Below are 12,977 nucleotides of genomic sequence, written 5' to 3' on the forward strand. Positions count from 1 at the left end.
GAAACACTCCTTAGAGATTTCCAGTACATCAGAAGATGATACAGTTGGCATTTATAGCGACTATTACATGAACAGTACTTCCGTTAAAACATTTAACAAGAAAAGAAAATGCACAAAATTCCTCAAGATGATGTCGTGACACTCATCAACACCCTTGAGCCGCTCCAACTTTCTCCCTGACAAGTTGATACACTCATTCAAACCACATCCTGTGGGGGAACACATATCATTATTCAAACTCGGGACTGCATCGCCTCAACACAAGTTGAGCTGAAGATGCTATCCTCTTCCCAAACGGCAATCAAACTGTCCACCAAAACTGTGCTGTACACTGTGTGTGGTACTAATTGAGGTAATGCCTAGCCTGTATTCAAGAAAGAAGAGACATACAATAAGTCTTCAACACCATTCAGCAGTCTTGCACACTGGAATCGATCGAAGTATCTGCATGTAATACTCCAGGCTGACTGATCCACTTGTATCAAAAGCTTCCAGCAAAACACATTGGTTGCAAATTCTCTATGCTCTCCGAGCAGCGCAAGTTATGTTTTTGAGTCCTCTAGCAGAAGCACCACCTTTTTACATTCACAGCCAAACTTAGCTGCTGCAACAGCCTTCTGACATACTGCACATGGAAGTTATTGTTAAACAGCTTATAACAGCTTCTTCCTTTGTGACAACAAAGACAGACTGAAATGCTGACTACATTGTATTTTTCCCCCCACACTAATCCTCACACTTCAGACATACATCCAGCCACACGTCATGTTCAGTCATGTTCGGCTTAATTCAACGATATCCTCGTTAAGGCGATCCAACGCATTTGACGAACACCTGTCTGTATTACACAACTACAGCAGCCACCGGTTCTCTCCCGTGCTCAAGTTTGTTGGGGGTGTTGTTTAGAGTGCAGCGTTACTGTTAACTGCTATGTGCTCAAAGCTAGCTTCATCCCACTCACTATTCATGCGTCGCACTTAACAAAAGGGGAAAAACAAGAGGGACTATTCTCAGCAACCAGACCCTGGGATCAATTGTTAGAAATCAACGGTGTGCATCCAAGCAATGATGACATAACTCAGCAGTGATTGCTACCAGTACACACAAGCTTGCTAGTAAAGATGCATGTTTACAATCTTTCTGTGTCCTAAGAAAATATCTACTGTTTGTAATATACATTAACAACTTTTTATTCCTTTACTGGTACTTGTCGTTTTGTTCCAAAGATGTAATAAATCCTGCTTGTGATTTTTAAAGGACTTTATTTCTCGTCAAACTTTAAAACGTTTCATATTCTCAGGATGAAATGATGCCCAAGGCCAAAATTGATGAATCACAAAGAAATGAAAGTTTGCAAATAAGTTTATATTGCTGATATTACAAAATTTGTATTAACATGTGAATAGGAGTCAAACCAACCAGTCATATGTGGTGTACTACGCAAGAGTTATCCAACTGCAAAGGGTCTGTATGCTGAGCCTAGCAGAGTTATGCAATAGCACACCCCAAGCTCTTTTCGCCCCTTTGAGCAGGTCCCAAGGGGGTTGAACGCACCCTCCTCCCATTGCCATTAACCCACCCGACTTCTTAACTTCTCAAACGCCTTTTGTGCACCGCTGCCATAATCAGAGATCACGCAAATCGATCAATAGCGGGACCATGCAAACTGGGCATTGTTGTTTTAATCCTGAAAGAACTTTACCTCACGATTCGGTCGATTGGGTAGATGGCGCTGTTTGAAACAGACACAGGTATTCAGTGGCCCACTTAGGCTTGGATTCTTTAATTCTTAAGTTTTTTTTTTTTTTTTTTTAAGGCACTAGCCACTTTAATCAAAGTCATTTTCAAGCACTGCTCACAGCAGTTTGTGGCATACAAGTGTAATAAGTAATAATAATAAGTATTTGAGTAATCATATTTGATGCATATGTGTAGGTCAGCTGTATCACAAAACATCCTACCGTATAAAAATTTCACAATAAAGCCTAAAACATAAGGAGATATCACTTTTTTTCTCAATAAATCATAACTGTAGATGGTTCATCTAGAAACAACTTTATTATATAACTGTTGTTCACATTTTGTATATCTACAGGTAACAATACTTAACATTGATTATACTAACATCTTTGTTGTTTCTATCCCTAACTCACAGTTCAGAACTATATTGAAGCACTAAAGCTACAATTGTAGGTTTTTGTTTCACCTACAAATGGTAAACAATGCCTTTAATCAATTGAGGACGAGTCCCGAGTATACTCTGGCAGGTGTCTACGGGAAATGCATGTTGTAGCAAAATCAGCCTGTCCTCAAAGGGTTTAAGATAATAAAAAGTTTTGGTACCTCAAAAGTTTCCCTGAATTTCCGTGTTTCAGGTTAAAGTACCTTTCAAATAACTAACACTGTGAGACTTACTCGCCCCAAAGTGCTCTCATTTCTTAGTAATCATGCAATCAACTGCGACCAGCAGCCCCATACGCATAGCGTAATGAGGCTTCACATTGTAGCATTCAGGATCATGACAGATTTAGTATCGCGGGTAAATATCAACTTAAGATCCAAAAAATTCTTCAATTTGAAGACTTACCAACTAAGTTGAAGTCTTGAAAACAGGCTTCGGGCTAAGTTTGGTTCTGCCAATAGTCCCTTTCTGTTCGAATTGATGACTGAATGTGACTCTGTCGAGAGGACCTTCGGAGAGCTACATACACTGATTACTACGGCCAGCGCATACGCAACACATCACATGCGAACAAATTTCAAATCCACGAACGGATAAGATGTTTGTGTGCGCATGCGCTGGCCGTCAATTCAGTGTAGCTCTCCCAAGGCCCTCTCGACCGAGTCACATTCAGTCATCAATTCGAACAGAAAGGGACTATTAGCAGAACCAAATGTTGCTCGAAGCCTGTTTTCAAGACTTCAACTTAATTGGTAAGTCTTCAAATTGAAGAATTTTTTGGATTATAAGTTGATACAGGTATTTACCCATGATACTAAATCTGTCATGATCCTGTAAGCTACAATGCGAAGCCCCATTTAGCTATGCGTATGGGGCTGCTGGTCGCAGTTAGCTACTCAGTATGCGTATGGGGCTGCACGCTGCTGGTCGCAGTTATCATGCAATAATGGTTTCGTACAATATGTGTGCTACCTCGCCGCCGACGAAACCATTATTGCATGATTACTAAGACATGAGAGCACTTTGGGGCGAGTAAGTCTCACAGTGTTATTTATATGAAAGGTACTTTAACCGGAAACACAAACTAAGACAAGGAAATTCAGGGAAACTTTTGAGGTAATACCAAAACTTTATATTATCTTTAACATTGATTTTTATACTAACATCTTTGTTGTTTCTATCCCTAACTCACATTTCAGAACTATATTGAAGCACTATAGCTAGGTTTTTGTTTCACCTACATTGTACATATGGTAAACAATGCCTTTAACCAAGTCCCGAGTATACTCTGGCAGGTGTCTATGGGAAATGCATGTTGTAGTAAAATCAGCCTGTCCTCAACGGGTTAAAGGATGAGGGATGCAGAAGAAGGATGCAAGGTTGTAATAGAGAGGAGATCAGCCTCTCTGAATCTCCCTAACTTTCATCATTTATGACTTATTTTGACTATATACACTCCTATCATTCTGTTCATCTGATTTTATTCTGTTCATTCAAGTCCACCTTTATAAATAGAATTGGATACTTTTAACGATCTCAGTAACAAGCTGATACAATGTGCGTTCTCACCATACAGCTTTAACAAAATGCATATTTATCATTTTGAACATCTATACATTACTCTGACGTTCAAGTTTCAGAGCTGACCTTGAAATGAGAAAGAATTTATGCACAAACAGCAAAGGGACATTCTGAGTCAATTATGTTATTGCCTTTTCTGGTTTAAATGTACAACCATGTGATTAAGGCTGATCCATATCTTTGTTTGTTGATTCTATATTTAAGAAAATTACAAATTTCTGCCATTTTTTTTTTTTTTTGGGGGGGGGGGGGAAGGGAGGGGAGGAATGGCAGGGGGTGGTCCATTTCCGATAAAAAATTCAGTTCTATTTGTTGTATAATGCTCTACTACTTGAGCATAGAGTGAAACATGGAGTATTATTGCAAGTAATTAACACATATTTCAAAGAGCTCTCGGAAGAAATACCATTTCATCCATTTTTCGTTTTTGTTTTCAGTCTGTTTGTTTTTGCACTTGACTTAGCACTTTGACTCTTTTCTGTGCATCCTATTCAAATCAAGACCGCAAATGAAGTGCACTCGAGTATATGGACAGATTAGACTTTTAAATGTCATTGTAATTCAGTGCAACAATCATAACTTTTTGTTCTTCTTGATTACAGAATGATAACAACAACAACTGTCTTATATCAAAAACACTGCATCCAGAAATATCTTAGCTGGAAATGACTTCAATTCTCTCTATAGATGACATTTGAAAAGTATGTAAATGAAACCCCTTCTATCTTATTTCTGCCATGTACTGAAAGCCCACACAGTATCCATCAGAAATGACTGTATTCAAACCTTTCTATGACATTTGAAGAAAGCTGAATCATTAGCAGCAGGATTTTCTTTTCAAGGAATGCTCAATACAATAAAGCAGAAACAATTCTTGCAAAAATAGACAAACAAATATGACTACATACACTGACAAATGAATCCAATAAACATATATATCACTGGCTTTGGCTGCCTTAATTGTTTGTCCTTCCACAATTTAATCAAACACTTGATTTTGCATTCTTTCCGCAAACCCTGTAGAGGGGAGGAGAGAATTTTTGTCTGACAATTATGAATAGTTTAATCATGCGCTGGTATATATATATATTACAACAGAGAAGCAAAAACCTCGAAAGAATTATTACCATTGTTTCGAATAATCTTTGTCTGTGTTGGTGGTTGGTGGTTATGATGGTACAGTCTCCATAAACAGGTAAAATGTTATTGACATTATGCATATCTCCCATATTCATTTTAAGTCTGGGTGATTTATGAAACACTACATACTTGCATTGCTGTGTAAAATCACATGTTCCAAGAATGCCGACCTGTTATCAGGCACAAGCCAGCAACATTCTCATATGACATTTTTACCCGAGTGATCTCAGAAATATATGAAACAAAATACAAACAAATATTCTTGTTTCATTGTGAAAAAAAAAATCTGCAAAATGAAATTTTGCGAAAATATGACATCTAAGAAAAGGCAAGTGTGCTTGAAAAAAAAGAGAGAAGAGATTGCAGTCAGAACTCACAGCGCAAAATTAAATTGAACAGTCTGTGTGAGCTTCAGCTGTTAAACATCAGTCTCTTGTTATATTGCTATTCATAGCTTTGCAGAAATCACACATAACCTACAGCAGACAATGCAGAGGATGCTGTAATATCTTTGTCTTTTTAATCAAACAATTCAGCTGAGACAGATTGATTTACTCTGATTTGGTACACAGACTCTCAATAGGGAGAAAATCGCACACATGCAACAATCCATGAATTTGAAGAACTTGAACAAACTGGTGTAAATAAGTTCAAGGCTACAAAATGAACAATCAGCATTCTTTTAAAGCTGATATGAAACAGTACTAAATAACGATTTTTCTTTTCATGTCTTTAAAATAATCTGAAGGGATGTATATGACGTATTACAACCTTATCAACAAAATGAAGGAAGAAATATGAATATTTTTTAGGATAATGAGAGAGCACCAAAGCATGAGGAGTAACATTTGCCATATTTACACTTGTAAAAATATCTCTCTAATAAGTAGAGGAAATGCATAATATTCATAAAGTGAAAATTTCTGATTTAATTGGGGATGATTTCTTGATATTATAGAACTACAGTTTTATTCTGATACCATATTTTATTTCATTCTATTGTATTTGTCTATGTATTTATTGCTTTTTTTTGGTGGAGTTCCTTCCAATCCCAGGAGAGCAGTCAATGGAATTCAAAAAGACTTTAAAAGATCTCCCAGAACTTTAGAATCAAGTTTGTCCATTTTTCCCCAAACCTTCACTGAGTGTTCTAAAACTTTTTCAGCATTCATTAAATCCAGTTTGTTTGGGGGAGACTTCTACTCCCAGATCCCATGATCATCTTATTTCCTGTCTGATTGTTGTGTCATCTTATAAACTGCTACTTCTCTGTTTGTTTGACCTAACTTTCTTCATCACCAATTTTTTGATAATAAAGTGGAATTTCCTGATCCTGACTTGGAAGCAATTTTTTTTTTTTTTTTTAAACAACAACAATCATTTCAAACAATCAATATGTAAATGGTGCTGTGATGTTCATAAATGTTTGAACTGGTACTGCATGATGGCAGACTTACCTAAACATGAATTCACTCCTGCATTCAGCAAGGCAAGGGAGAAAAAAGCAACCTTTATCAAAACAAAATGAAGCACTGTCCCCCTGTGGCGATCGCAAAGCTATACACTGCTCTATTAACTTCTGATCACAAAACCCTGAGGCATCACGTGATGATGAAATGATGAACATGCAACCAGAAAGACCGCATCGCCATCAATTCACCTTCGGTTCATGGCGACCGGCCACGACTATAAGCACAGAGGAACAAATACATATTGATATTACATTTCCTTCCACTTAGCTTTGTAGATTTAATCAGCATCTCAAATGGCCGGGGGATTGACGGAACCCAGTTTTCTCAAAACGTTGATACGAATGATCCACATTTTGGTGAGTTGTGTGTCTCTTGGATAGAGTTAAAGAGAGCCACTTGGGGATCACAGCTGAGGATGTTTCATTAACCGCTGAGGCCAGTTTTTCGATGAGTTATGGGGTTAGAACAACTCTTGGCAAGAGGAGCGCGGAGAAGGAGAAGAGAGCTGAGGACGAACACCCTCGCTGCCCACCGCTGCATCGCACATGCAGAGCAGACACAATTAGCGAGGACATAATTGGGTCATTGAATTATAGGCTGACTGAGAGGGAATTGAGTGAAGATTATAGATTATCTCTCTCAAAATTGGTTTGAAAATTACCCCTTTTTTGTTCAGAATAAAAAAAAACTATATACATCTATAAATGCAGGTGTATATAATATATTATTTATAAACATAAATAATATGATTGTATAGCTTGCCTTAATTCAGAGTGTGTACTGTATACGCCATAGTTTTTAATAGTGAGTCTATTTTTTGTGAATAGGGACTTCCCAACGATTTTGCGAGGGGTTAAATTTGCGATCATGGAGTGCAGTACTGAATAGAGAAATGTATGTGTGCACATCACATTCATGTCCGCATCAGAGTTAATAATTCCATGTGTCTTTAAAGGACAAGTTCACCTTCATTAACATAAGGATTGAGAGAAAGCAGCAATATTAGTAGAACACATCAGTGAAAGTTTGAGGAAAATTGGACAATAGATGCAAAAGTTGTGAATTTTTAACATTTTTGTGATGGAACCGCTGGATGAGGAGACTACTAAGGCTCGTGATGTCATATGAGTACAACAGTATAATGAAAATGTAAAGAAAATTCAACATATTTTCGCTTCTTTTCGCATAATAAAAGAGCACTTGACTTGCCTCTTTCTAAAGGCAGTGGGAATAATATTACCCATAACATATGTCAGTAACAAGTCAAGGGAATGTGTACTTTTTTTCAAAAGATGAAATTTTGTGAAATTCTCTTTATATTTTCCTTATACATTGTATTGTTGTACGCATGTGACATCATACACTGCAGTAGTCTTCTCATCCAGCGGTGACTGCACAAAAACTTCAAAAATTCATAACTTTTGAACAGATTGTCCGATTTTCCTCAAACTTTCAATGATGTGTTCTACTAATATTGCTACATTCTCTCAATCCTTATGTTAATGAAGGTGAACTTGTCCTTTAAATTCGCAATAGCACCTGACTTACAAAATTTGAAAAAATAAAAACCTCACGAAATATTTGCTGTATACAGTATATGATACACTTATTTGCATTTATGTATACATGCATCTGCTATTAATAATTATGGAAACAAGCAACAGCAATGCTTTTCACAGCGAGCCCATCAAAATCATATCAAATTGTCAGATGATTGATTCTCCATCAAGAATGACAGGAAAGTGACACTTGTGGTATATCATGCATAGCACCTCATGATATATTACTTGCACTGTTATACACAACATTTGTCGTCTTTCACAGAACTTGAGCGAGGATATTGACTCTTCAGTCTTGCGGGATGAGTACAGAATTTTGTTTTTCTTTCAAGATCAACTTTTTTTATGTAAGGGACAGTCCACGAAAGATTGGTGGTTTACAGGACAAGTTCACCTTCATTAACTTAAGGATTGAGAGAATGCAGCAATATTAGTAGAACACATCAGTGAAAGTTTGAGGAAAATTGGACAATCGATGCAAAAGTTATGAATTTTTAACATTTTTGTGTTGGAGCCGCTGGATGAGAAGACTACTAAGGCTCGTGATGTCATATGAGTACAACAGTATAAAGAAAATGTAAAGAAAATTCAACATATTTTCACTTTTTTTCACATAATAAAAGAGCACTTGACTTGCCTCCTTCTAAAGGCAATGGGAATAATATTACACATATTAAACATAAATTTATGTCAGTAACGAGTCAAGGGAATGTGTACTTTTTTCAAAAGATGAAATTTTGTGAAATTCTCTTTATATTTTCCTTATATTGTTGTATGCATGTGGCATCATACACTGCAGTAGTCTTCTCATCCAGCGGTGACTGCACAAAAACTTCAAAAATTCATAACTTTTGAACGTATTGTCCAATTTTCCTCAAACTTTCAATGATATGTTATACTAATATTGCTACATTCTCTCAATCCCTACGTTAATGAAGGTGAACTTGTCCTTCAAGTACAGGTGGTACAGATGTACATCATTTGGAATATTAATCTCTTGCTGGAAATGCTGATTAGAGTAGTTCTGTTCATTCAATATTAAAATCCATGTTCTTTCACCAATTGCAGTGCAGAAGCAGCCCGAGTATTTACACAATATTTCAAAGTAAGTGGAATGCAACAGTCTGTGAAAAAAAAAAATAGAATCAGATAAATTTTCAGAGGGCAGATTGTTATCTGATCAAGGCTTTGAAAATCTTGTCAGCCGCAAGGCAGTGAAATGGAGAGTATACATGTGATGTGAATAATAAAAAAGGGAAAATGGTGTCTTCGTTTGAAAACTAATTAACCCTGTAATTTGATTCATTTACTATTATCATTGGTATCTGTTCATCCTATATTTGATTGTTAAAGACACAATACATATTATGAAAAGATGACTGCTACTCAACACTACAGCTACTTCTACTACTACCATCAGAGATTCCAAGGTTAGAGAGCTGCTAGGCATTATATGATTCTTTGGGGCATCAGGGCCGCTCATGGGAATGAAGTGAAGGGGGGGGGGGTACAACCTCGAGAAGCTTCATTCTGGTCCATAATGAATATAATATTTTGGCTTATTCTAGGGAAAAAAATGTTCGAAGTGTGACTTTCTTGGTGGTTTGAAATCCATGTTTTGTTTTGTTTTTGCTTTTGTTTTTTTTCTACTGATGTGTCATCAAGTGGTTTTTGGTACAGTTGCCTAGGAATGTTTAACAAAATTTCACGATTTTTCTGATGTCACAGTTTTTCAATGGCAACATCAAAGGCCCTGCTGACATTGAATTTTTATTAAGGGATAAATATGTCTGCTCATTGATTGACTTGTTCAGCTGACAAGCCAACCAAATCTGCGAACAATACGTGTTCATCAACAGTGTTTGCAAAACACCTGCACCCTATAAGCCATCTCAGCAGAAAACAGACAGCAGACGTACACAAAACCACCTGCCTCTGAAAATTTTATGTCTAACAAACAAATTCATGGGACAGCTTAAACAAGAGTTTGACATGGATCGATAAAGGATGGTGTTGCCGCCGGATACATGCTTCCCCATAGTTGACTATTTTTCAGCAATTCTATTTGGAGTTGCGCATGAGGCTATTTATACTTTAAACTCTATACTACATAGAGTATACATTGACTCCCTTCAATAGTTACATGACCTTGCATTTGTAACGGCTACAACTCTAAAGACAATTTGTTAAACCACATCCATGAAGAAGAGGAAGTTACATTAAATATTTCTCATTCACCTTGACAGATGTTGATTAAACAGATGCCAGTTAAAAGAATAAACAGGACTGGTACCTTAATTACATCACATATAGCTATGAAAAGGCAATGAGAATTTTAGGTTCGTTTTTTATAGCGAATGCCCCATAAAAAACTTGCAACAATCAAATAAGATGCATTATAAAATGGGTTCAAGAATGAAGCCAATCGGAAGCGCTGAAATGAGTCACGTGTGCGTGTATTAATTTCTTAGTAAATGCACTAAGAAGAGTCTCTCTTCCACCTCCCTGGCCTGACGTACGTGTACTCACAGTACGTCACAATGTTTACACTAGCAGTGCGCACTCAATCAGTTGTTACAAGTGCGTTGCGCGCTACTATACACGCTGTCAATCCTGTAAACAATTTCTAGTTCGGGCTGCCGGCGGGCCTTTCTTTTGTGCATAACATGTGTGGCGTACATATACTCTTATACGTAAAGTACTTATATGTGCAGGATTTCCGAGTGCGACGTGCGTAAATGTTTGGGACGAACATCTTCGGACATCTTGACTCTTGAGCGAGTGCTACATGTAGCTGACTGGTATTGACCCATAAAGGTACGTGAAAAATGCTGTTAGTTTTCGACCCATTTTATAAAACAAATGATGCACAGGATTATTTCGTGGCGTTAGTGGAGATGCAGCTCACTCTTGGGTATTTACAATGTAGTGCAACATGCACTCGGCTTCGCCTCGTGCATGTTTCACAATTGTAAATACCCTCGAGTGCGCTACATCTCCACTAACACACTCTATCCTGTGCATCATTTATATACTGGTAGAAGAAATGGTGTCAATTACAAGCTTGTGTAATATTATAATCAAGGAGCTATAGACTAATTCTGCAGTATTCTGCTTTATCTGCAAGCATACTATATACATCATATTTTCCACTTTGGGACTTGGTTTACTTGTCAGACAAGTTCACATGTGGAAGAATTCTTGATCATGAACACATAGCATTAAAGAAGTGTATTGGTTAAAAAAAAACCAAAACCAAGCATGTAGATTGAGTGAGAGCAGCAATTTTAGCAGAATGCATTAGTGAAAGTTTAAGGAAAATTAGAGAACTGATTGCAAAGTTATATATATATTTGTGTGTGTGTTTGTTTTTTGTTTTTTGTTTTTTTTTTTTTTTAAGGAAAGGGATTTTTAAAAGAACTTTTATAGTTTCTGTACTGTCATCCCTGGATACTGAGACTGATGTCATTATGAACAATATAGAGAAAATATAAAGAAAATGCAGCATTCATAATATTCTCTTTTCTAGCATAAAGAAACAGCACTAGACTTACCCCTTTCAGAAAGCAGAAGGAATAAATACCCTTAACCTATGTCAATAGCACGTTGATAGAATGAGTACTTCTTGTGAAGAATGACATTTTTTTTTGAATTCTCCATACATTATCTTTATATACATGTAGTTGTCCATAATCACATTAAAAAGTAAAGTATTAGTGGAAAATGAGCAAATAAAATGGGATTCAAGTAAAGACAGCACTAAAACTTACAAATTCTTAACTTTGGAAGAATCCATTTTATTGAGCTGTATTGAATGTGTTAAACAAGCCAGAAGTCGCGGGAAATGTGTGAAAATTAATGAACTGCAAAAATTTCTGTGTTTACAGTACATGAATAATCATTGCATCACAGATGCTTATCTCAGTGAATTTAAAAACCAACCTGTCTCTCAGTAGGAATGACCTTTTTCTGCACATGCGCAAAGTGGAACCCTGAACTGGCTTATACCTACGAATTCTGATCAGAGCTGTACCACAGTCCAAATAACATTGCCTTTTGATCTTGGCAGAACAGATTGTCAATCACGAACAGGAAAAAGAAGAGAAAGAAGAAGACAATGAAGAAGAAGAGGTAGTAACATTCATCTTCCGGTTTGAGGGCTTAAGGGGCTTTATTTCATTTCCTCTCATGAGCGTTTGACATTTATAAATGTCATAATGTACCCCTTGCCTCAAATAGTGCCTTGACTCTTCCTTAAAAAAGAAGCATGCAAACTCTACTCACATTATTTGTCTCTCTCACAAGATGTGACGCAAGAATGCCTAAATGCGCTATATATGTCACATCATTTGGTTAGGCCTAAACTACTGTATATGCCATACATTTAGTGGGTCTAATTTTATTTTTTTTTTTCATGTCGAGACTTCCTGTTAATTTTGTGAGTGGTTGAATTTGTGATCGTGGAGGACATTTACTGAATTGAAAAATGTCTGCGTGCAGGTCACATTCACTTCAGAATCAGAGTCAATATTGTCATTTGTCTTTAAATTTGGAATAGTAGCACCTGACTCACAACATTCGTGAAAATAAAAGTATCAGAAATTTGATGGACTGCAAGTCTCTTTCCAAGAAATCTGAGAAATTCAAAAGATTTCATGTGAATGTGCTAAGGTTTGAAATGTTTGAAATATTATCCTACTGTAGTTCATCAGATAATTCTTTAAACCTACAATTGTATTACGTAGCAGTGTTGTTTTCCTGTGAATATTTGCAGTCAGAGGTCTTAAATAGGAGTGATGCATGCTGTAAAACCATACATTTTGTGTGCATGAAATTTTTGCAAATTTTGCAAGGAGCCAAGTAAAATGTACATGAAAGTTTTTGTTTTCTTCTATACAATACATTGAATGCCAGTAGCAATTAGCATAAGTTTCATGCTGCGAAAAATGAAGTCAGCTCCAATTCAGGAAAGTTTCTTGCTGCGAATGTTTTTTGTTCTGCAGTACATGTATTTTGGTAATTCATGCAGACATCATTATGTGA

The sequence above is a fragment of the Diadema setosum genome, chromosome 22, assembly GCF_964275005.1.
Source record: "Diadema setosum chromosome 22, eeDiaSeto1, whole genome shotgun sequence".
Classification (NCBI taxonomy): domain Eukaryota; kingdom Metazoa; phylum Echinodermata; class Echinoidea; order Diadematoida; family Diadematidae; genus Diadema; species Diadema setosum.